The sequence below is a fragment of the Malus domestica genome, chromosome 14, assembly GCF_042453785.1.
Source record: "Malus domestica chromosome 14, GDT2T_hap1".
Taxonomy (NCBI): domain Eukaryota; kingdom Viridiplantae; phylum Streptophyta; class Magnoliopsida; order Rosales; family Rosaceae; genus Malus; species Malus domestica.
This window is the reverse complement of record NC_091674.1, coordinates 13,121,216-13,148,775: the sequence shown is the minus strand read 5'-3', so window position 1 is coordinate 13,148,775 and position 27,560 is coordinate 13,121,216. Positions and strand designations below refer to the sequence as shown.

General features: G+C 35.7%; 1 long non-coding RNA gene and 1 pseudogene across 1 annotated transcript; one reads left to right on the top strand and one right to left on the bottom strand.

Annotated features, from left to right (window-relative positions):
* Positions 1 to 200: 200 nt before the first annotated feature.
* Positions 201 to 1,723, top strand: LOC103441381 (uncharacterized; annotated as a pseudogene).
* An 8,483-nt stretch (positions 1,724 to 10,206) lies between these two features.
* LOC114821113 (uncharacterized) lies at positions 10,207 to 11,035 on the bottom strand. The gene is made up of 2 exons (XR_003768528.2): positions 10,611 to 11,035; positions 10,207 to 10,486 (listed from the first exon to the last, which is right to left on the bottom strand). It is a non-coding gene; the product is annotated as an uncharacterized lncRNA (long non-coding RNA).
* Between the last annotated feature and the right edge of the window lie 16,525 nt (positions 11,036 to 27,560).

Below are 27,560 nucleotides of genomic sequence, written 5' to 3'. Positions count from 1 at the left end.
TTCTCACTGATGTTCATGATTTGGTATTAGAACCAGAAGATCCCCCAATCACGAGTAAAAAAGGCGGTAAGAAGTGTGTAGCAGCAACAGATTTGAATCCTCCAACTCTCAAAGACATCCTTGAAATTGGTAAGAGTTTCCTATACTTGAGGCAGAACAAGAAGCACCATTTGAGATTTGGAACTACTGTCTGTCCTCAACCGCATCCAGTTCAAGACGAGGGATAAACAAACGAGAAATAGGAAAGGATACTACTGGTTCTGTGGTATCGAAATTCAGATTACTATAGCACAATTGTTATTACATGCTTTCTTAATTGTTTCAAATTATTTAATTTAGTTAGATAAACAATGGTTCGTGAACAAAACACAAATATTGAGCATTTGTATGTCGATACATTTACCTTAATTCATCTAGGTCATGGGGAGGCTTCAGATGGAGTTCTGGTTGACGATGATTTGAATGAACCAACTATGGGAGAAAAACATGAAAGTTTAGAATTATTAGACAATGAAAGACCGGAGAGCCATGATAAAGAGGAATCTTCTCTCGATCCAAAGCCTCCAAGTGCAGACTCAGTTCATATTTTACTCAAGCAAGCTCTACATGCCGATGACCGTGCCCTTTTATTAGATTGCATATACACCCAAGATGAGAAGGTAGTAGCTCTCGTAGTTCGTATTGTTTATATAATACCGATGCATGATGAGAAGTGCTGATGTGGATTATACAACTGGTGTTTTAGGTCATTGCAAAGTCTCTCTCACTTCTGAATCCATCTGGTGTTTTGAAGCTCTTATAATCTCTCATTTGTATCATTCAGTCGAGGTAAGATATCTAGTGGTACGCTGTATATGCTGGATGATCTCTTGGTATATCTAATGGATTTGTACGCTTTATTTTTTACTCCAGGTGTGCAATTTTGGCAGGTGCGCTTCCATGGCTTAGAAGTTTACTTCTTCAACACGCAAGTGGTATAGTGTCCCAAGAATCTTCTTTGCGTGCCTTGAACTCCATATATCAGGTAAGAAACTTGTTATAGTGGCATGTTCACGTGCGGTTTATATTACTAGTTGGTTTTTGGATTTCTGATCCTCTTTGTCTTAAGAAATCATGGTAGTTCTTTTTTTTTATTTTTTTATTGAATCTTAATGGGTATGCAACTCATTGAGTCCAGAGTTTCAACTTTCCGCTTTTCAGCTATCGAGTGTCTTAGACGTGCATTATATAGGGTAAGAGCGTGGGTGTTAGTGAAGTTTGTGGCAAGTGAAATATTCTTGAATACCTAATTAATGCAAGCTTTTTGAACAGGTTATTGACGATGTTGATGAGAATGTGACAATAACTCCCCTTATTTACGAGTCCGATACAAGCGACGAAGCCGATGAAGAGGAAGAGGAACCCGATGGCGCCCTTGATGGTGTTAGTGATTTTGATGGAATTGAGGACACGAGTGAGTGATGCAAATTTTGAGATTCGTTCTGGTTGTATTCAGAAGTGACCAATATGTTTAAACTTATGATGAAGATGCAATTTAGAAGGAATATATAGAGAGAAAGGACAGTCTGGAGATGTGTTTTGCTTGCTTTGGACCTTTGGTTTTCTGCTTCAGAAAACACAGCAAAGCACCCATTGGCAGCATAGCAGATAGCAGTAATGCCTGTAAACAGGTTTTCTTTCAGTTTTTTGTATTTCTTTTAAAAAAGGGGACCAAGTTTAATGAGTATGAGCCGTATGGCTCCTGTGGGACTGGATGGACTGTGGAGTAAGAAAAGAGATCGACTTACACGAGACCACGTAGATTAGTATCGGACGTTCTGATGAAATAATAGAATCGTGCATTTTGATGAAATAATGAATTATCAAGTGAAGAGGAATTTATATATCTAAATAATTTATCATATTGATCACTTAATATTACGGTCTAGTAGTATTTTTCCTTCATTTGTAAGTGAGAGGTTTTACGTTCGATTTTCGCCAAATACAAGTTTGAATTACATTATTACTAACCTATTATGAGGCTAAGTCTACAATGTGACCCTCATAAAAATCAGATCACCGTCAGCTCTGCTGCCTCTGCAGTCTGATCTTCCTGTTCATATTTATTACATATTAATCCCACCGCATTTATTTGGGTTTTCTAGTTCTGGACCTAACTCAAACCAAGAACCCATCTTCTTAGCATGCTAATTGTCCCTTTTATTTTGATTGAGTACCTAAAAACCATCAACTTTTTGGTGTCATCCTAAATTGGTTTCAATCTTTTTAAACATTTCAAATAAGTATCAAACTTAATAAAAATGTCATATCCTTTAAGCCCGAGTTAATTTTTCCGCTTAATGTATGTGTGGCAACAATGAGTCCTACTTTTTAGCTTACATGGACAATGTTGATGCATAAAACTTGGTCGATCTTGGACCAACTTAAAGTGTCAAGGTGTGACCTTTGCAAGGTTGTTTTGCTCACAAGTGAAGGCCATATGTAAAGAGATAAAGATAGAGAAGTAAATACAAGATGTACGTAATTCACCCTAAGTTGGACTACATCCACGAGGGTAGAGAAGTTTTCATTAATAATGTAGAGTTCACATGATACAAAGGTTTAAGCATAATCATCATTAGTGAGTTCTAATAATGGATTAAGTAGCATAAGATCATCATGAATCAATTGTGGGATAATGATCTAGGGGTATAATTTTCTTATCAAATTACTGTACCAACCATACCATACCAAATTTGCACCAAAATTTTGTACCAATTGGTAACAATATAGTATTGTACCAAACCATATATTTTCAGTACGGTAATGGTATTGAAGACAATTACCAATGGTGTACCATACCGAACTGGTATTACTAATATGTATTGTAATATTAATTTCAATTTTTTCTTACTCACCTAGTCGCTGACTGCCTCTCCCTTGGTGTTGGCGTAATTCCAGTCCACAAATTTAAAATATAAAGATGAAAAAATACACGCGCATGTGGAAACAACAAAGTTATACCTGGGAGTAACAGTAAATGACAGTTTTAAAATCTCTGCCTCCAACCTGTCCCTCATCTGTTGAGTCCACTCTTGGAAGACAACTGAAGCCATCCAAATTTAAAAAAGATGTCTTAGCATAAATTGAATGAACAAGGATGTGCAAGATGTTCTAGTACCACTTAACTACCTCATTGTTTCCGATAAGATACGGAGGCTATGAAAACAACTGATGCTCAAATCCAAAATGCAGGAGAGCTTGAATACTCGAAAGTTATTTATACATATCATATCCCAACAATCAAGTTTAGTATAAGCAGATCCACTACACAGTATTTGTAATCAATCAATTTCAACTTTGAGCTACAAATTCAAGTTGACACACAACAAGATGACTATAGCACTAAAGGCTCTAGTTTGCATAAGCAAGCAAAGATGTTGGAAAGACCAACGGTTAAAAGTGCATCGACATATTATATAGCACCACACTTACATGACTTGGAGGGATTTGCTTCCCACTTAGCAGATTTAGAACGACAGTACCAAAGCTATAAACAACATTTTCTGGAATGACTCACTCCACAGTGTAGCATATCTCAAGCATAAAAAGTTATTTAGATATAGTAACAACAGATGCCTAGTATTTAGACTAGAAAAGTTATGTGCTGTAACTCTTCCCATCCCTACTATTTCTGCTCAAGCCAAAACCTGAAAGGTGAGGATCACCATCCTACAAGTCCATCCAAATGCTACATTATCACCCCCATAAAAGGGCAATGGACACGGATATGACTAGACCCGACAATTTCTTACACGATACGAAAATAACGGGTTTCGGGTCAACACGATAACTAATTAGGTCATTATCGGGTGACTCATTAAGAACCTGTTAATAATAGGTTCTTAACAGGTACACATGCGGGTAACCGTTTCGACCCGTTAAGAAAAATAAATTATAATTTTAAAGTTTAATTACTAAAAAAATTATTATAAAATACAATAGCCATATTGTATGTATTGGTATATTCTATATTAAATATATATTTTTGTATTATTATTCTATATAAGTTAAAAAAGTTAAGTTTTATTCATTTATTTATTTTTATTATGAGAGTTTCTTATTATCATTAATAGGATAAATTTTACTTAACATGTTGTCATCCAAAATTAAAATCAACTAGTATAGTATTAGTATAGGCAATAAGACATCCCTACAAGTATGAAAAATATGAAAGACTATATAAACACTCGTGATTCATCATTCCTCCACGAGTAGACAATGGTTACACTTAAATTATCGTTTAGATTTTTAAAACCCTCCAAACCGTCATGAATGGTGTTTTTTATTTGAGTGTAAAAGTAATAAAATTAATAATAATTATTATAGAAGTGTAAGAAATGTAAAATATATATATATATATATACACACACAATTACTCGTAGTGACAAGCTTTACAACTTTCATGAAAGGGTCAACTTCGAAATCCGACACTATAATCCATAAACCTTAAATTTGTATTTAACTGTTGATTGTCGTTTAGGCATTATTCTTTATATTGAATTTCATTTTTAAAATTTTCATTTTTGAAAACTTGATCTTCTGGGGGGATGTAGGAAGATGAACAGTTCGGATCTTTGATATCACGTCCCAATATTTATGGTTAATTGAAATATGAGTTGATGTTATATAGTTTGTAGAGACTTTATAAACACCAAGCAATATTTTCACTAATGGTAAAACTCTGAACATAATATCAACGATCCGAACCGTTCATCTTCCTATATCCTCTAATAGATCATGTTTTCAAAAAAGAAAATCTGAAAAAACAAAATTTGGTGAGAAAAATGAAGCATAAATGTAAACAACAATCGACGGTTAAATTTTGATCTATGATTTATATGATTATAGTGGCACATTTCAAAGTTAAGCCCTTCACGAAAGTTGTAAAGCTTGTCATTATGAGCGTTTATATATATATATATATATATATATATATATATATATTTTCACACTTCTACATTAATTAAAAACCTATTAAAGACTTTACTTAAACAATAGCCATAGGATAAATAGGAAGAGAGGGCTAATGTAGAAAGCCTCACTGAAAATATCATCAATATAACTCTTGAATACAATATATCGAACCAAAGTTCCAATACTGTTTCCCATGGTGATTGATGAAAATTGAAGAGCTTGTTTGTAAGAAAATGTGCAAGGTTCCAAACCTTGAAACATAACTCCCTTAATTTTGCAAATCTTTGAACATTTGATATTTTGTAATGTTCTAATGTTTTTTTATTTTATTATGCTCTTATTTTGGGTATGTAAATATGTAATACTTGAAAGACAGATGCGTTTTTATGTTTTGAATGTGATAATATGATATGTATATACTTATTTAGTATTATGTTTTTCATTTGATTATTTATTGGTTTAAAATATATTTTCCTTAAAGGCTAACGGGTCGGGTCATCTTACCTGTTAATATTATCGGGTCGATTTTGGGTCAGGTCATTTTACCCGTTTATTTTAACGGGTTTTACACGACACGATCCGTTAAGATATTGGGTATGACACGAAAACGACACGAACACAGAAAACACAACACGAATACCAGGTCTAGATACGACTGAAAATACATATATTTTTGAACCAAGATGATCAAATCTGGAAAAAAAGAAAAAGAAAAAAGGAATACCTCCTCAAAGAGACCCTATAAGCATTTAAATCATGGTCTAACGGATGACCCTCAGTGTGATGACCCGTCCCTAATTCTATGATTTTATAAATTTTAAAAGTGTGATTCGACGAAAATGCCTTTAAAGGTAAGGATTTTGACTTCCGTTGACTATTGTTTAGAAAAACGTATGACTCATTCTTTTACAGTATTCTCCAAGTACTTGACAGTATGAAAGCGTAGGCGCAAGAGGAATCGAAATCAGAGTTACGGTTAAAATTTTACGAAACATCGAATACCGAGGGTAGATTGGTAATTTCATGATCAGAGATATTTTGTTTTGTGCTGTGAGACATGTGGGGCCCACGCCACATTCCTTCACCACCCTTGTGTCTCCCTATCTCTCGGGACATACTCTTTCTTTCTCTCTCTCATTTTTATTTCAACTTTCCCTCACATCACTTCTCCACCATTCTTTGGCTGCCACCTTACCTTTCCCTCTAACCCTCTCAGCTCTCTCTCCTCTCCTGACTCTCTTGCTCTCCCTCTCGAACTCCCTTGCTGCAACCACTGGACAGAAGGAGTAAGCTAACCATAGTGACAATCACAGCCATTTCATGGTGGAAAAATGTGCAACCACCATCGTCCTCGCAGCGGGCAACCATCACCACCCTCACCTGCCATTTTTCACGGCCACTTTCCACTGTGTACCACCAAGGTAAGTTTGGAATTCCCCAACCTCAAATCCTTTTCATTTTGAACTCCTGATGATGTGAAATATTCTAACACTCAAATTAAAACCCTATGATTGTAGTATATGAAAGTAGGGATTGTTTTAGGCCGGGGATTAGAAGGGCTGCTAATCAACACAAATAAGACTCAAAAACACTAAACTAGACTCTATAAACTTAAAACTGACTTAAATGACTCAAAACAACAACAAACAATAAAAAAGACTCAATTCTAGACCTAACAAGTGATTTAGATGAAAATAAACTTAACTTGACTCAAAAGATTAAAAGAAAACAGATTATGACTCAACTAACAAGACTTAATGAAAGGGGGATTGTTTTTGACGAATTTAAAACTTAAAATAGAAACTTTGCATAAAACACTTTATAAAGACAAATTTGGTGAATTGAAAAGGGTTAAAGGATAGTTAGAGGGTCATTCTCCACACATGATATATGAATACAAACCAATTTCCAATATTGTTTCTTTAACTATGAATGACAACACCCCAAGTTAACCGTGACAACACAAATTAACCTTCGGATTTTCCTTATTTCATTGAATTGGACGGGATACGCATCACAACCAAATTATCCTTCTTAAGTCCCCTAACTATGAAAAGCATGATAGAAAACATATCAAAGGTCATTAAGTTCTTTAAAAATCATAAGCATTGATGAGACATTCATAACTATGAAAAGCATGATACTCCTGCCAAAGATTTACTTAACACAATCATAACTAGTGACTTCCACTAATTGTGAATATAAGTTCATAACGATTTGGTGAAACTCCCTTATACTCTAGCATCAAGTTCATGCATGCAAACTAAGTATGCATCCTCAATCAACATACATAAACAAGTTTTGATAATTTAGATAAGCAAATCACATTCAAGACTCAAGAAACAATAACTGGATGTAATCAATTCATATAAAGCATATAATCATGGCTTTGAATTCACCTCTAACTAATAAGAAATTAGTTCCTCATGTCTTTGAAAACATAAAACCAAATTAAAACAAACATTGAACTAAAACTAAAGACGTCCAGCAATCCAAGCTTGAATGGCAGGCATGGCTCCAAGGGTCTCCTCTCATTCCTTCCTTGCAAATTTGCGCACAAGTATGTATTTTCTTATTTTTTTTGGCTCTTGTATCTGTATTCCATGAAATTGTGGTGATAAATATGTATTTATAGGCCTAGGGTACATCACAAAGGTTGTAGAGGAGAAGGATTTGCATAGCAGATTCTTAGGGGGAAAAGAATTAATGTGTCTAGATGGATTAGGACTCCTAAATTCAGATGGGAAGGATTTAGAATAGGATAAGGACTCCTTTTGCAGTTGGAGATAAGTTTAGATAATGTTGGATTAAATAGGATAATGTTTGGATAATATGGGATAAGATAAGATAAGACTAGATAAGTAAGGTTTGTTGAGGATAAGGTTTTATAAGATAAGGTTTGATAAGATAAGGTTGATTTGGATAATATTCCTTCCTTTTAGCTGATTCTTTATCTTCTTTGTCTTAAATTAATTTCTTCAACTCTTTAACACATTCCTAGCCTCTCTTGAACTTCAAATTCGTCCATTCCTTGTGCTCCATATGGAAGTTATCCATTCCAGCCCAAAACTGCTAAAAAATGCTCCAAAATGCACTTTCTTGCCAACTTTGCCATTTGGACCTACAAACACACGAAAATAGATTAAATAACTATAATAAATAGAAACTAACTATGAAAATGCAAGAAAACAAGCTAACTATGTTGCATAAATATGTTCCTATCACTTGACAATGTTTTAAACCTTAAATAGAATATTTATGGGTGATTTAATGCAAATTGCATCTCGGGGAAGAATTTCCCCACATTTCTAGAAATGAACCATGGCCATCTGACCATTTTCAGATCAATTTCCTAGCCAACATTGACCACTATTGGCCTTCCAATAGGTATAGATTGATTCCCTACACTTCTAGCTTCACTTGGGTTTTTGTATCATTGAATTTGGTTAAGTATTGAGTTAGAAATTAGCTCTAGAATTTAGGAAGAAAACCTACAAAACTGCAGGAACTCACGAGAAAGGCGAGTACAATCGTACTCGCAGGCGCGTGAGGGAGCCAGTGTGGTGGCGCGTGCAATGCGAGGAGGAGCTCAAGGTCCCTCCTTAGGTTTCTCGAAGTGTCGGACTCGAATCCGCCCTCCGTTTTACGAAATTCGACCGTTTTAAAATAGTTTCTTTATTAGCCATACTTTGTACGAAAACGCGTTTATACGTTAGCACGTTACGTATTTACATAAATGGTTTCATTTCTAGGCGAAACGCATCAAAAGGACTCTTGATGCTATGAGGTGGGTTCGACTCGATGACATGAAATGTGAGTGGTTCTTTTCTTTGACATACAATATATATATATATTGGTTAGTTTCCATATATACTTTTATAAATAAATTCTCTACGTGATTGCCATGATTAAAATGACGTTTATAAGAAATGCCTTATGGTTGGGAAAGTATGAAATAATCCTACAGGATGCTTAGGTAAGCTTTCCTATAAGGGGATGCCTTAATTATATTTATATTCATGAATAATGTGATGTGAACTAGAGTTATCGAATCACTGTGGCATGACTACTTTTATGTTATCTGCTCATTATTTGCTGCACTAGTGTTAGTAGTCGCTCGGAACAAGGCCAAGCTTTCACGTGTATGTGCACATCGCACTGTACCCTCACTTTGGATCCATTGTAGGTGCCAATCATGTCCTAGATTGCTATAGGCAATTGGGACTTGTATGTGCTGCGCATACCGCTAGTCTTCACGTGATTGTAATACTAAAGCGTATGTCATTGTTACACTTAGTCATGTTCATGTCATATTACCTCTGCATGAACTCGTGTGTCAGCACGTGTCAATGAGCACTCGATGTGATATGTTCATTTACGTGAAAATATGTGATTACGGATGTCAAGTATTTATTTACCAAAGTTGTGACGTTTGGCATCATTGAAATACTGTTGGCTACGGTAAACATTTTTATACTATACGTAGTATGTATAATTTGAAAACTATACTTGTTTTACGGCGAGGGGTTATAAAGTTTTCAAAAAGGTTTTTATAAACCTTTATTTTTAGGCCCACTCACCATTGTTTTTTGCCCTTCTAGGTTTTAGTAGCTGAGCTTTCGTATGAACGAGGATTCGTGGCAATTCTTGGTATTGGAGATTACCTTCGATGGTATCATTCTCATCTTACTCTACTGTACTTTACTTATGCTCTAACATCACGTGTGAAATGAGTTCATTCCCGCTCACTAGCGCACTCTTATATTTAGGCACTTTTAGGTTTAAATTTTCTCACATTTTCCACATTAATACACATTATGGCTTTGTCACCCTCCAGGTGTCGGCCAGCACAACTCGATTCGGAGTCCAAGTAGACATTCCGATTCGGGGTGTGACTCAGTACTGGAATAATCTAAAGCTTCATCAATATAAATAGCCACTCTTAAAAGCATGGTCCACTCAATGGTTTGATTCTCCCTTTATGAAAAAGTAGAGACCAAAAATTTAATCTTCGACAAATGAAGCCACTAATTCTCAATTTGGAGGAACATAACTCAAACATTGAATTGATTCCTTATGCAAATCTTGAGAAATTAGCAGTACGAAGACAAGCACAGTACATCTACACTAGATAGAAGACTATACTAAAAAGTAAAAACCACGCCCCGCCACGACTTCTCCAAACGAAAGGCAATGTTAAACATCATATAGGGTTAGCAATACTACCAGGTAAGATTAATGGCCTAACCATTTCTTGTTATAGAAAACTAATGTCAGTGCCATCTTGCATTTCATTGATTGTCTAAATACTATATATTCAGAGGTAATTCACAAATGGGTCATCCAGAAACCTAAGCTAAAAAATAGCATTCTTGATACAACAGCTCAAGCCCAAAGACGAAAAAGAAAAGAAAAAAAGGTTGGATTTTGTTTGACATACAGTGGACAAATGCTTAGCTAAAGCCCATCACGACAATACCCAATCAAATACGCAAGTCGCCGATGCCGCAGCTTCCCACCAAGCTTCCTCCTGCAAAACCATAACCCAAGAATTATTTCACACACCCAATTCACATAACGATTGAAACCCACAAAAAATAAAACCAAAAACTCAAAAACCCAAATGGAGCAAAAGCACAAAAAACCAAGCTCACCGCTTCGTATCAGGCCACGCCATTTCAAACAAATTTCAGACGGCTGCGAAGCGAGACTCGATGGGGTGGGTCTTTGGGGAAATTCGAAGTATACGGGCAATATAACAATCTTCTCCTCCGCCAAGGGTATCTGCGAATGTAGAACTTCGTGGTGAATCTGATTCAAGTCACGTTCGGCATTGAAATAGGAATGGCGCTGATGGTGGACTCGAGCTTCGTGGTGAACCGGATCCATTTTACAGTATTATACGGGTCCTGAAGGCCCGCCTCCTCCAACCCTTTACCCAGCTCTCGCTCTTTCCCTCTTTGAGGCGCGCAAATGCCCTTGTTGAAGCTACTCTCTCCCTCCAAAAGAACCCATCCAGTGAACAAAAAATAAACTGTACAGAAATACCGTGTACTCATCAAATCATAGACGTCAAATCGTCGTTTGCACGCAAGGTCTGCACTTAAAAGTCCGCACCTTTGAAACGCCTAATATTTCATCAACTTTTTACTAAGATAGTAAGCAATGATCACGGGTGGTGCATACAACTTTAGGTGAAATTAATAACCCATGCTCGACCTAAAAAATAGTCCATACAAAAAGCAAAGTAAAATAAAAAGAACAAATATCCGTTTTAGCCTCATACACACCAATGTGTAGTTCAGATTGTTATTTTGGTTTGCTTTATTCAAATTGATGGGTGTCAATGCAAATTCCTGCCGTCATTTGCTTTGACGAAAATGTACACGCAAAACAATCAACACATCAATGACCAAAAGCCTTATACGCCCATGATGAGTGGATGGTTTTGGCCAATGGATTTTTGATGCCTAAGTTAGTAATTGAAGAGAGTGAGTGTTTAGGGTTTTCTGTATGGCAAAAAGCTTACCGAATTTTGGTGGAGAAATAAGGTATTTATATAGAGAGTGGCTGGCCCTAGGTTGGATTTTTGTGAGAATATTCCCAAGATATTGTGTAAGTTAATGCCCTTGACTTCTCCCATGTGAAGACAAGCTTTGAGTAGTCGTAGTCCCCTGCCTGCATGTCTAGGGATGCTGAGCTGTGCGTGGGGAATATAAATATGCCCTGCCCATTTAATGAGGGCAATCTTGTCTTTCTTGGCTAAAAGTCCACTTGATGCCTCCAGAATTTTGTGGATTATTTTTCGCTCCACAATGGGCAAAAAAAAATAAAAAAAAATGAGCATGTCAAAGGCTGTAAAAAGTGTACAAAAATCATTTACGCGAAAATATGTGATTACGAACGTCAAGTATTTGTTTACGAAAGTTGTGACGTTTGGCATCCTTGAAATACTACTGGCTACGGTAAGCATTTTTATACTATACGTAGTATGTATAATTTGAAAACTATACTTGTTTTACGGCAAGGGGTTATAAAGTTTTCAAAAAGGTTTTTATAAAGCTTTATTTTTAGGCCCACTCACCCTTGTTTTTCGCCCCTCTAGGTTTTAGTAGCTGAGCTTTTGTATCAACGAGGATTCGTGGCAAATCTTGGTATTGGAGATTACCTTCGATGGTATCATTCTCATCCTACTCTACTGTGCTTTACTTATGCTCTGACATCACATGTGAAATGGGTTCATTCCCGCCCACCAACACACTCTTATATTTAGGCACTTTTAGGTTTAAATTTTGATGCAGGGTGCAGCAGATAGAAATGAAATAAAATGACAAATAGGATTGATAGGTAGTGTCCATTATCTCCTAGTCCGAGGAGAGGCCTGAAAACCCTATAAACTTTTGTTCTAGTACCAGCCTACAACGTAAACACTAGAAATAACAAAGCAGCAGACTCTTACAAAGAGAAAGGCATAAATATGAGATAGAAATCTCTTTGAATATTTCATTCACCAACAAAAACGTTCAACTACCTCAACCTACAGAAAGAGATTGTTTTTATAACCATTTTGTAACTTACATTCAAAAATTGAAAGACAATATGATTAAATTGACATAAAACTGAATTAAAGTCACATAAAACTGAAAATCACATAACTAAAGTAATGCTATCAGCCATAAAACATCTTGGAAGTAAACTAATAAGCCAATATATATTAAACCACCCTCTTTATTCCAGCAAATAAATTTATCTTCCAATAATTTATTGTGCTCCATGCTAAATGAATCTTTTATTTCCCATCCTGCATCATTCTCCCTTTCTCAACTTGTCCTTGAGTTTTGTTTGTAAGAACAAGTATCCAAACCACAAAGTGCTGCAACCATTTTGCCTTGCCATGCTTTATTTTCTTTTTCACACTTACAAATAGATTATTTGCATAGAATATATAGAGGTTAGACATCTCTTGGAATCGAACTATAGTGTTAGGATATGAACAAAATGCATCAATATTCAAAACTTTAAACAAATCAATCCTTTCAATCAACCTCTTGTTGATGGAAACATGTATACAATCCAACCAAACTAGATCATGGAATTGAAACTTAGCAAAAGTTTCCACCACCTCTGTCAAAATGATTGTGTTCATTTGTTTTCTTTTGTGTTCAATTTTGAATTAAAAAAATAGATTGTTGTCATCATGAATATCCTTGATAGAATTCAAATGCATCTCTTGATTATCCACTCCACCTGCTGAGAAAACTCTTGGCCACCAGTACCGTCATCAATTGTAGGATCATCAACAACATCACCATACATAAAATTATAATGACATATACCACAACAAATTTCACAAGAACCATCTAAACAAAGATCAAAATTTGGAGGAAGGTCAAGATTTAGGAATCTGTCACCTGAAAAATCTGAAGCACTTGTTTCTTGGAGAACATAGAACATATGCTTCCTTAAATACTGACTGCAACGACATGTTTTAGTAAAATGAGAATATTGTTTTGTACAAATAACGGATTGGAAACTGCTTGAAGATTTGGAAACTAGACTGGAAAGGCTTTCCAATGATATATGGCTTGATGGTCAAGTAATTTTTAATGAACTCGAAACCTTGCCCGTAACTCAGATGATAACTGGTTTCGCGCAGCACCAACGTTTTGTGGTGTTTTGCTAATATCAGTTCACAAAAAACTCTGTTTGATGCAAAGTTTGTTGCATTGGAATTTAGACTCCCTGAGCCTTTCGATGATGTATAATTCTCAAAATAAAAGTAAAGGAAACTGAACCAGATTTGACGACCAACATAGATGATGTGCCAGTTTGAAGAACGTCTCAAGCTCTGATAACCAACTAATGTAAGGCACAGCGGTTAGAAACGAAATAAAATGATAGATAAGATTGATAGGTAGGTCCACTATCCCCTTATGCGAGGAGATGCCTGAAAACCTTATAAACTTTGGTTCTAGTACCAGCCTACAACGTAGACACTAGAAAAAACAAAGCAACATACTTTTAAACAAGAGGAAGGCACATAAAAACGAGTTTACAACTCAAATATCAATATGATAATTCAAACAACTTCCTTCCCTTTTCTTTACAAATACATGAATTTATAGATGCTTAAACCCCCTTTTAATAATTATTGATACACATAGTTTATGCATCATTACTAGAATTAATGAACTCATTAGTATTAACACGACTTAATCTAGCCCACTAAATATAATTATTACATAAGATTCATTACTTCAGAACCCTTGTATTCCATGTATATCGGCTGAATTTCAAAAGCCAAATGTATTGAATCTTTCGATGATCTTATTTCATGTCTTGGATCATTCTCACCAGGTCGGAGAGAATTCGTCCTCGAATTCAAATCACCATCAGCTTTGGAGACAAAATATTGATATCTTCCACTCCAAACAAATAGATACATTGAATAAATGATAAACTTTGAATAGCATAAAATATGCTCCACAGCCAAGGTCTTGATATGGACGTCTTCCCAATAAATCTTCATTTGATTAGCTGTATTTGCAAAGTTCCTTGCAGTACTTGAATTGAAATTACCAACTTCAATCAAATCAACATATTCAGAAGTATCAGTCTCCAAAATATAAATTGTGTCATGTGGTTGGACCAGTGTTAAGGTTTCATAGAGAATTAAAAGATCATGACAAACAAATATTTTGGAAGCTTTGACAATGAATTCCATATTCTCCTCTTTTGAGTTGTAGTCTTTCTCTCTCTCTTTTTGTCTTAAAATTGAAGTTGCGTTACAGATTTCACAATCATCAAAACAAAGATCAGACAATGGAGGAAGATCAAAATTTAAAGAATTATCACGTGAAGAATTTTCACACATGAAACATTGACGTGGTAGAAACTAACACACAAATTAAACCCTATAAATTATGTAATCGTAGTATGAGTAAGTAGGGACCTTTCTATTTCGGGGATTAGAAGGGATGCTAATCAACACAAATGAAACTTAAAAATTGAAAACTAAACTAGACTAACACAAAATAAGAACTGAGGGGGGGGGGGTTTTGGACGATTTTTAACAAAAATAAAGTAAATTGCAGTAAACAAATTGAGTTGTGAAGGAAATGTGGGTGTAAAGCTAGCTAGAGGATTCTACTCCACACATGAAACATATGCATACAAATCGATTTCAAGTTATTCTTTCTATAAACCATGAATGACAATGCCCCAAATTAATTGTGAATAGCACTAATTAATTCTCATATTTTCCTAAGTTCATTGAATTGGACTCAGCGATGCAACCAAATTATTCTTCTCAAGTTCCCTAACTATGAAAAACATGATAGAGACACATATCAAAGGTCATTAAGTTCTGTGAAAATCATAAGCATTGATAAGGCATTCGTAACTATGAAAAGCATGATACTAATGCCATGGATTTACTTAACTTAATCATGACTAGTGACTTTTACTACTTATAAATATAAGTTCATAACGATTAGGTGAAATTCCCTTATATTCTAGCATCAAATCCTTGCATGCAAACTAAGTATGCATCCTTAATAAACATACAAGAATAAGTTCTCTATAAAACATATAAGTAAATCGCATTCATGTTTTACGAAACAATAACTGGATTTAATCAGTTCATATAAAACATATGATCATGGCTTTGAATTCACCTCTAGCTAAGAAGAAATTTAGTTACACTTGTTCATCATAATTGAAAAGCAATCTAAAATAAACATTGAAACTAAACAAGCATAGAAAGAACTCTGAAAATCTCCAATGGTTGAATACAATATGCAGCACACTCCTTCTTCACTGATCCTTGCAGGTTGCGGCACAAGTTTTGAATAAGGCATGCGGCACAAGACTTCTCCCTCCAATTACTACGGCAGAAATACATATATATAGGGTAGGGTTCGGCAGAAACCAAGGAGAAAAAGGATTAGGGTGTTTGAATGGATTAGGACTCCTATAATCAGATAGGAAGTATTTAGAATAGGATAAGGACTTCTTTTGCAACTGGAGATAATATGAGATAATGTTGTATAAAATGGGATAATGTTTGGATAAGGTTAGATAAGATAAGGTAAACTTGATAAGATAAGATAAGTCTGGATAAGATAAGTCTGGATAAGGTTGGATAAGATTATATCTTTCCTTGTCTTCCAAGCTTCCAAACTTGATTCCTCTAGATTTTAGCACATATTTAGCACATGTTAAACACCAAAAAGGTCTAGCCCCACTGCACTACACGCATGCTATCCAATCCAAGTCCAAAACTGCTCCAAATTGCTCCATTTAGCCATTTATTGTCATCTTTACGAATTGGACCTACAATAATAGGAAAATAACATAAATTACCAAAATAAATGGAAATTAACTAAGAAAATGCAAAGAAATAAGATAACAAAGTCGCATAAATATGCTCCTGTCAATATTAGAGCATAAGTTGGGCAATATTGCATTCATCACATGCGTGATGTAAGCATTCTTGGTTCTTGAACCTAAATGGCGAATCTTGCTACCTCGTCGAATACAAAAAAAAAAAACATGTTAGGCTTTCTTAAGTTTTGGGTGGATTAGGCGATTGACATGTTAGAAGAACACTTTGGCGACTGCCTCTACACTTTGAATGAAGAATTTCCTTGTCAAGGAAAGATGTAAATTTGAGACAAGTTGATGGCCCTAAAGCAGGGCTACTATATTGATAATCGTGCATCATGGGAGATTTAACCACCAATTCCACTACCATCTAGTCATTTCTACCAACCCCTTCGAGTTGGGAAACTAAAAATAGTTTTGATTCCTTGGCAGTATCCATTAATATACCATTGTTATGTTCCTTCCTAGTGCAAAAATATGGTTAGTATAATGGCACAAGTAAGGGTGTCGAACCATAGGGACTGATTGGACCTCTATAAATTACTAACTTCGAAAAAACCCTAACTAAAGAATGAAAGTAACCAATTGAGAGTAGTTTTTTGTGCTGTAAACTTAAATCACTTAAAATGCAAGAAGAATGTAGCAACGAATAATATAGTGATGTAGAAACAATGGCGATGAGGCCATGGATTTGAATTCACCATTACAAAACCAATTCCATGTTCATAAAGTTATGCCGCATTCAACTACCAACCTGTTTCCTGAGTTCATTTTACATATATATGATCAGCCATATGATGTGTGGTTTTGATCAAATTCTCCTAATCTGGAACCTAATTGGGATGTTCAACTTTGGTTCATAATTAAGAGTCTTTAGCATGCAAGAAAACATTAAAGAACCAAAGAAAATACATGGCAGAATGTTTGCATAGCATTCTCTTCATTCATTCACATGTCTACCAAGATTAAGCATGATGTTTACTATAATCTTGATTAAATGATCTGTAGTTAGCCCTAATGGTGATAAAAAATTAAAATCAACAAACAAATTTAACATTAGATTCAGTGAATGAAACAGGAAGCAGATTGATAAACTAAATACTTTAACTTAAAAACATGGATCAATTTTGCAAGGCTACATCGAAATCCCTAGCTATGAACTTAGTTACACATCATGTTCACATAAATTAAAACAAAAATACACAACATGAGTGAAAATAAATTCAAGAGAGAGGAAACCCTTGAAGCAATTATGTTGTTGAACTTCTCCAAGAACAACCCGTTGGGATGAGTCTTCGGTGATGTTGGAGTGTATATAATGGGTGGAGTTTTGAGTGTGAATGAAATGAGAGAAAAATAGTGACTGGAGTTGTGAAATTTGTTCAAAATGAAAGGTTTGTGTAAAAGTGGCTGAAAGCTAGGTTTTATGATGTTAAAGAGGTTGTTACAGATTGCCAATACATTCCAGTAATTGGGCATTTAATTCCCACATTTTTTTGCTGTTATTGGCCTTATAAAGAGCCATATTCAGTTTCCACTTTTAATTCTTTGTCTACATCAGCATCTTTATTCAATTCTCAACTTTTAGCACCATTTTGCCTTATTTGTCCTCAACTGAGCTCCAAAATACGATTAGCAGCACACTAATACAAAAGAGGGTAAAATTCAACTAGTTTAACTCAAAAATATCACAAAGGGACTAGGAATGGATGATATAAATGTATGAAATATATTATTTATCAACCATCTATCAGAATTCCTACGAAGTTTACTTTCGTCGAGATTTCTAGAAATGTCTCGTGTGACAATGTGGTGCTAAAGTGGTAGCACTCGACAGAAGAACATCTGGGGGACAGCCACTTTTGGTCCCCAATAGCACTAATCTTTTCAAACACACTAATGATCATTTTGGATCTTTAGGAGGAAGATCGATTTCAGTTTAAGTCCTTTCTAAAGTAGATTAATAACAACTTCATTTTCCGACTTTTGGACATTCCAACCAATACTAGTTTTCCAAATTTCTTTTGGTGATGTACTCGTCATTTTGCCAAGCATAGGCATAGGTGTACGAATTGTTATACCTACTGTCAGTAGAAATCCCCGAAGTAGTAAGTATTTTCATTAGAATTAATAAAGCAACCTCACAAGACCAGTTCCTTACCAATCATATGAAACCATCAACCCGAGCGGGCTCTAACCTGTAATCAGCCTTTATGGCACTACTAATTGACGATATTGTCCGATATCCAGGAATTGTCAACCAGTATTCAGGCGGTATGATTTTTGATACTTGACACATGTACTAGTATCTAGGAGTGATACCCTTATGCTAGAATGTCGGTTCACAACTTCAGGGTAGCGAACAATATTAAAATATCATATGTGCGTTAATTAGCGACGAGACTAATAGACCGATTAACAGTAACTACCTGAGTTGAAGAAACTTAGGAGCAAGCTTTCTATTAGGACAGTAAACTCATTGTTGTTTTTACTTTATCACTTATCTAGGTAAACAAAACCTCTTCGACTAGCCACCTTTTCGATCACTTCCATAGGTAGATAGTAGAATTGAAGTTTGAGTTAATTCCCGTTGTAAGAACGAATTGAGTATCGAGAAAGCTGTGATGACCTATTAGCACGTGTCGTAGTGAAATGAAGTGGTATGGTGCGTTTCAAGGAGGTATACTTTTGGTGTCATTTCTCAAAATTTTTACCTGGGAAAGTACCAAATGGTGAAGTGATGTGCACCATCGATCCACTTTCTCGTACTACACCAGTTTTCCTTGTATCTTCTGAACAACTCCTACATCTTTGAGGGAACTTAGTTACAAAAGCTTACCGATTAGGAATCTATCTATCCAACAAAACACCTCATCTAGGGAACCTTAAACTTATTCATGAAGGCGAAAGACCGAACCTTAGGATCGTACCTAGATTTTAGCAACCCAATCGAGTGATGACTAAAATCGTAAAAACCGTACTTGGAATTGATGGTTTACCCGAGCAACCTTTGTAACCTGAGTTTTTTTTCCATAGCCTAATGAATTTGTAGTAGTCTTATTGATGACTTTCCCATCTATCCCAACAACGAGATTAAATTTTCTAAACACCAATAGTCAGCTTTATAACAAATTCTTCAAATGTTAAACTTGTTTAGAACATGTACGTTTCTTGGGAGCCATGCTCTTAGTGGATGACATTCTTTTCTTTTTCCCAAAAGGTTGTAGCAGAAGAAAGTTGAAATTCTCACAAAGTGTTATGAAATTCGAGATATCTTTGGTCTTATTGATTTTGTCAACAATTAGTTAGGGATTTCGGTTATAGTGTTTTTCTCACTTTTTGACCGAGGAAAGTTAGGTTGGTTTGGGATATTGGATATGAATAAAATTTCTGATCACCTAAGTGTTGTCTCTTCCTGAGCATTATTCTTACATTTTTCGACGACGTTGATAATTTGGAAATCAACAATGATGTTTTATCTGGATGTTTTGGCGGTGTAGATGCAGCATGACAGAGCATCACATTTGTTTCCCCAGCGTTTGGGGTCGAGTGAAATGAACCATCTTAATCATGACTTAGAGTCAACAATTACCATTTTTACATAAAAACCGGATGACACTTCTCTGTGGAGAAACGTGTCTAGAACCTTCACCAATCTCACAAACTTCTCAAATACACTTTTTTCTTGAAAATAGATAAATTTCTGACAGCGACAATGGAGAAACCAAATCAACTTCTATATTGCACTATTGTGTATCACCCCGGTTGTTCAAACGTAATTACTATTTACCATAGCAAAAGACTTATCTACTCTTAAACACCTTCAGTTTGTCCTATTCCATTTAAGTTAGAATTCACGAGTATTGATATGGCGTTACCTACAAATCATCAAGAAATCATTTGAGTGGTTATAATCACTTCTTGTATCCAAATGGAAATGGGGAAATATCACCATAAGCTCCCAATTGATGTGAAAATTAACTTGACACACAAATTAAACCCTATTGATGACAATTGTAGTAAAGATGTAAGTAGGGATCGTTCTAGACCGAGGATTAACTAGGGATGCTAATCAACACAAATAAGACTCAAAAACACTAAACTAGACTCTATAGACTCAAAACTGACTCAAAACACTCAAAACAACAACAAACAATCGAAAAGACTCAATTCTAGACCTAACAAGTGGTTTTGACGAAAATAAGACTTAACTTGACTCAAAAGACTAAAAGTAAACAGATTATGACTCCATTAACAAGACTTAATGAAAGGGGGATTGTTTTTGACAAATTTAAAACTTAAAATAGAAACTTTGCATAAAACACTTTAAGAAAACGAATTTGGTGAATTTAAAAGGGTGAAAGGCTAGTTAGAGGGTCCTTCTCCACACATGACATATGTAAACAAACCAATTTCCAGTTATTATTCCATTAAACCACGATTGACAACACCCCAAGTTAATCGTGTTAGGACAAATTAACCATCAGATTTTCCTTATTTCATTAAATTGGACGGAATACGCATCATAACCAAATTATCCATCTCAAGTCCCCTAACTATGAAAAGCATGATAGAAAACATATCAAAGGTCATTAAGTTCTTTGAAGATCATAAGCATTGACGAGGCATTCGTAACTATGAAAAGCATGATACTCCTGCCAAGGATTTACTTAACACAATCATGACTAGTGACTTCCACTACTTGTGAATATAAGTTCATAATGATTAAATGAAACTCCCTTATACTCTAGCATCAAATTCATGCATGCAAACTAAGTATGCATCCTCAATCAATATACATAAACAAGTTTTAATAACTCAAATAAGCAAATCACATTCAAGACTTAAGAAACAATAACTGGATGTAATCAATTCATATAAAGCATATAATCATGGCTTCGAATTCACCTTTAACTATAAAGAAATTAGTTCATCTTGTTCACAATTAAACAAAGACAATTAAATTTAAACATTGAAAACAAAGATAGAATGCACTTAGAAATGCTCCAACAATCCAACGTCTTGAATGGCAAGCACGGTTCCAGGTGGCTTTTTCTTCTCCTTTGTTGCACAGTTGAGGCACAATGTCGATTTTCTAAATTTATGGCTCTTAGTTGTGGTGGATGGTGTGGTGATCTAATGGTAGCGGGTGGTGCTTTTATTTGTCTGGCGGAGATGTATATTTATAGGGCTGGGGTACGGCACAATCCCTAAGGATTAGGCTAGGTTTCAGAAATCAAAGTGGGACAAGGATTGTGTAACCAAAACCCAAGTGGAATGGGCTTAAAATAATCATAAACCAAGGCTAACATGGATAGGGGATACATGGCTTCTAGAAAGAACACTAAAGGGATCAGGCGCCAGATTTTAAGGACAAGGAATAGGGCCTTCTAGAAAACTTAAAGGAAAGGTCTTCTAGAAGGGATAACTGCGGCACCAATGTAGATAGGGATAAGGCTTCCAGAAACCAATTTTAATGTGTTTTAAATGTAAAATTATCCCTTAGAGATAGCTGGAATTGATGCGAAAATAACTTAACACACAAATTAAACCCTCTTGTTGTCAATTGTAGTAAAGAATGTAAGTAGGGATCGTTCTAGGCCGGGGATTAGGAGGGATTGCTAAAACACTTGAAACTGACTTAAATATGTGAAAACAAACTTAAAAGTATGAAATTAAACTTACAAGACTCAAAACAAAGTCACAAGACTCAAACAGATTATAGAGACTCAAAACTGCCTAAAAACAACTCTAAGGCAGTTTCTGCCACTAACACAAAGTTTGGACGAAAATTGATTTTATCTTAACTCAAAACACTTAAAAACACAACTAGGACATATTCTAACTAATTAGACACTCTAAAGTAAAGGGGGATTTGGTTTTGGATGAATTTAAGTAAAAACAAGTAACTAAAGACTTAAAACAAATTTTGGACGAATTTGGTGATTTGAATGGATGATGGGCAAGCTACTAGAAGGTCTTTCTCCACACATGACACACTTGCATATAAAACGATTTCCAGTTGCTTTTCAATAAACCGTGAACCTCAACACCCCAGATTAATTAGGTACGCTTAAATTAATCCTCAGATTTTCCTAATTTCATTGAATTGGATGATTGCATACAACAACCCAAAGCATTCCCCACAAGTTCCCTACATGAATTGCATAATAGAGATACAAGCAAGAATCATTAAGTTCTATGAAAATCATAAGCATTGACGAAACACTTGTAACTATGAATTGCATGAAACTTATGCCAAGAATTTACTTAACATGGTTGTGACGAACAACCTTTACTACTTGTGAATATAAGTTCATAACAATTAGGTGAAACTCTCTTATATCCTAGCATCATATTTATGCATGGAAATTAAGCGTGCACTCTCAACCAACATACACAAATCAGTTTTAATTCAAATGGATAAGTAAATTGAATTCACAACTTATGAATCACAACTGAAAGTAATCAAATCATATTGCAAGCATGAACATAGTTTCGAATTCCCCTCTAGCTAAGGGGGGTTTAGTTTCTCATACTTACAAAGCAAAGATAAACAAATTTAGACATTGAAAACAAAAGAAAGAAAACACCTAAATGCTCCAACGATCCAAGTTGGACAGCAAGCACATCCAAGCACTTTCCTTTCCTTCCTTTGTTACGACACAAGGTGTTGGTTTGTGTTTGAAGGTTTGTTTATATGGAGGAATGGATGTGAGGATGAATGGAAGTGTTTGGATGAAGGTTGTATCGAAATGGGGATGAATTCTCTAGCAAAAATTGAATGTAATGGCTGCCACACACACTTCCTTTTATAGAGGAAGTGCATGGCATGAAGGGATGGATTGTGGTGTTAGCAATGATTCAAAGGTGAAAGTGAAGTAATGATGCAAAGCATGGCGGGTGAAATGGAGTGGTGTTGCAGCTATGAATGCAAGTGGGGAACATGAATGATTGTGCACATGGTAGATAAAGGAAAGAGAGGTGGAATGGTGTAGAAATGAGTCATAGGTGTAGGTGGATTCATGATGCACGACATGGGCAAGGAAAGTGGAGGAGTGGTGCATCAATGAGTGCATGTAGTGGAGGTGAAAGTGAATGAAATCTGATGGGTGAAGGGGATAAGGGATGTGCACCACTTGAGTGCAATGATTAAATGTAATGGTGCATGAAAACAGAAATAATGAAGGGGACAAGGGTGAGTGTTGTGGTAATGAGTGAATGTAGTGGTGTATTTTCTGCCCATGCCATGCCTTTCCTTTGCCCATGTGTGTGTGTTTCCTTTGCCCATTTGCACACACATGTTCCTCATCATTTTAACCACAAAACAATCACATTTTCTGCCCTCCAACCTGTCCATGCCAAGCTGTCCATGTGTGTTTTTCTCTTTTCCCATGTGTGTGTGTTTCCTTTGCCCATTTGCACACACATATGCTGAATTCTAATCTTCCCAAAACGTCCATCCTCATGTCTCCAAGTGCATGCAATCCATTTCAGCCCAAAATTGCTCCAAAATGCACCAAAATGCACTTTTCTTGCCAACTTTGTTATTAGGACCTACAAATATACGAAAATGATTTAAAACACTCTTATAAGCAATAACTAACTAAGTAAGTGCAAGAAAACATGTTAACTAAGTTGCATAAATATGCTCCTATCAGGAATTAAGGCACAAACTGATTTAGACAAGATAAGATAGGATAAGACTAGATTAGGGGAGGACAAGATAAGATAAGGTTAGTTTGGATAAGATAATGTTGGATAAGGTTTTGGATAATGACTCCTTCTTTTGAGTTGATTCCTTATCTTCTTTGTCTTGAATTAATTTCTTCATTCTTTTCAACACATTCCTAGCCTCTTGAACTTTAAATTTGTCCATCCATCTTGCTCCATTCATAAGCTATACATTTGGTGCCCAAAATTGCTTCAAAATGCTCCAAATTGCACTTTCTTGCCAACTTTGTCATTTGGACCTACAAACACACGAAAATAGCTTAAAACACTATAATAAGTAGAAACTAGCTATGAAAATGTAAGAAAACAAGCTAACTAAGTCGCATAAATATGCTCCTATCAGTTGCACGGCACAAATCTCCTGTTCTTCTTCCCTTCCTTGCTACGGCACTTGATGAAGAGTAACACTTTCTACCTTATGACAAACATCTTGCCATGAATCATCTTGTCATGGAATGCCTTTGACTGCTCTTTGTAAATAAGAGCATTCTATTAGTTCCAGCCGCATTAAGGTCCAAATTGAACGTTTTAACGGCCCAATGTGCTTTGCGCCCCACTTCAACCGGAAGATGGCATGATTTCCCATAGATGAGCTGAAATGGGGACATTCCAATTGGTGTTTTGTAGGCCGTACAATATGCCCACAATGCATCATTCAAGCGCAAGCTCGTGATAGGAGCATATTTATGCGACTTAGTTGGCTTTTTTTCTTGCATTTATGTTGTTAGTTCCTAGTTATTTAAGTATTTTAAGCTATTTTAGTGTGTTTGTAGGTTCAATGAGCTAAAGTAGCAAGAAAGTGCATTTTGGAGCATTTTGGAGCAGTTTTGGGCTTGGAATGGATAGCGCATGCGTAGAGCAAGGAGGATGGACGGAATTGAAGTTCAAGAAGGTTTAGGAATGTGCCAAAAGAATTGAATCAAAGATTTTGAAGAAAGGAATCAGTCAAAGAAGAAGGAAACATTAATTTAAAACTTGCCTTACTTTCAGAGGACACTCAAAACACCTTTCCTTGTCTTAAAAGCACTAAGCCTTCTTAAAAGTCGAAGAGTCAACCCTTTAAAGCCGTGTCCTCCCATTCCTTTTCTCTTTAGGTTTTTGCCGCAAATTCCCTTCCCCTTTTCCCTATCCTTGCCGTGCAAGATATCTTCTTTCCTATTTTCCTTTCCTTTATTTTCTGCCGCATATCTCCCTTTCCCTTTCTCTTTTATTCTAACATTCAATTACCTTATTTTCTGGAAGATTTGATGTCCTATTCTATCTTAAAAATTAACTAGGAGTTTTGGGTCTGATCCTTATTAATTTAAGCTCTGGCCGCACCATTAAGGGGGTTCTGATCATCCATAAACACATCCATCCTTCACCATAACTCACCGACATCCATCCACCACCACAATTCACCACTCAACCTTACACCCATACCTTGTGCTGCAGCAAAAGAGAAGAAGGAGGACCCTTGGACATGCTTGCCATTCAAGTTGGATTGCTAGAACGTTTTTAGGTGTTTTCAATCTTTTGTTTTCAATGTCTAAATCTATGTATCTTTGTTTTGTGAACATGAGGAGCTAAACTTGTTTTAGCTAGGGGGAATTTCGAAACCATGAACATATCTGCAATATGAATTGATTATTTCCAGTTGTGATTCTATGAATCGTGAATACAATTTACTTAACTGTTTGATTGATAACTTATTCTTGTTTGTGGATTAAGGTTGCAAACTTAGTTTGCATGCATGAATTTGATGCTAGAATATAAGGGAGTTTCACTTAATCGTTATGAACTTATATTCAAAAGTAGTGGAGGTTGCTAGTCACAATCGTGTTAAGTAGATTCCTAGAAGGAGTATCGTGCTCATCATAGTTACGAATGTTTTGTCAATGCTTATGATTTTCATAGAACTTAATGATCTTTGATTGTATCTCTATTATGTTGTTCATGTAGGGAACTTTTGAAGAATAATTTGGGTTGTCGATGCGTTATCCGTCCAATTCAATGATTTAAGGAAAATCTGAGGGTTAATTAGCGTTGTTCATGGTTAATCTGGGGTGTTGAGATTCATGGTTTATTGAAAAGCAACTGGAAATCAATTTGTATGCAAGTGTGTCATGTGTGGAGAAGGACCTTCTAGCTAGCTTATCACCCATACTTTATCCCAATTTCGTGCGAAAATCTGTCTTAAGTCTTTAGTTACTTATTTTACTTAAATTCGTCCAAAACCCAATCCCCTTTACTTTAGTGTGTCAAATTAGTTCGAATATGTCTTAGTTTGTGTTTTTAAGTGTTTTGAGTCAAGCTAAAATCAATTTTTGTCCAAAGTCACTCTCTAGTGTCTAGTTTGAGTCTATTTGATTATTTTGTGCTGTTTTGAGTTGTTTAGCTTATTTTGAGTCATATAAGTCTAGTTAAGAGTCTTTGAGTCTAGTTAAGTGTTTTCAAGCCTAGTTTTGTGTTTTAAAGTCAATTTTAAATAGATTAGCAATCCCTCATAATCCTCAGTCCAGAACGATCCCTACTTACATCTTTACTACAATTGTCAATAAGAGGGTTTAATTTGTGTGTTAAGTTAATTTTCGCATCAGCTCCAATCTTTCCGGCTTGGCCCAATGGTCTTCTCTAAAATCTGCTTGATCTCTCGATTAGAAACCTCAGCTTGCCCACTTGTTTGAGGATGATAAGGTGTTGCCACCTTATGCGTAACGTTATACTTCTTGAGCAGTGCCTCAATGGTTCGATTGCAAAAATGGGAGCCCCCATCACTTATGAGAACTCTTGGCATTCCAAATCTAGCAAATATGTTAGTTTTCACAAAATCTGCAACCACTTTAGAATCATTAGTACGGGTGGCTTTTGCTTTCACCCATACATAATCAACCACAAGTAAAATATAAACAAAACCATGAGATGAAGGAAAAGGACCCATGAAATCAATGCCCCAAACATAAAAAAATTTCGACACAAAAGATAGGGGCTTGCGGCATTTAGTCTTTTGAACCAATGTTTCCGGTTTTTTGACAACGATCACATGTTATACAAAAGGTTATAGCATCCTTAAAGATAGTAGGCCAATAAAAACCACATTCAAGTACTTTACATGCAGTCCTTTGAGTGCCAAAGTGACCTCCACATGTATAAGTGTGATAAAAATTTAAAATTGAATTAAACTCAGAATCATGCACACACTTACGAATGATTTGATCAGGGTAATATTTCCACAAGTAAGGATCATCCCACACATAAAAACGTGCCTCTTTCTTAATTTTCTCACGTTGGTGATTGTTTAGAGTGCTTGGAACCTGTTTAGACACTAAATAATTCACTAAATCGGTATACCATGGCATAATTACCTCAATGAACAGTAGCTGCTCATCTGGGAATGTTTCTGGAATAGGCACGGCATCCTCTTCATGCACCATACAACTTAAGTGGTCAGCCACGACGTTTTCACTTCCTTTCTTGTCTCGGATTTCAATATCGAACTCTTGGAG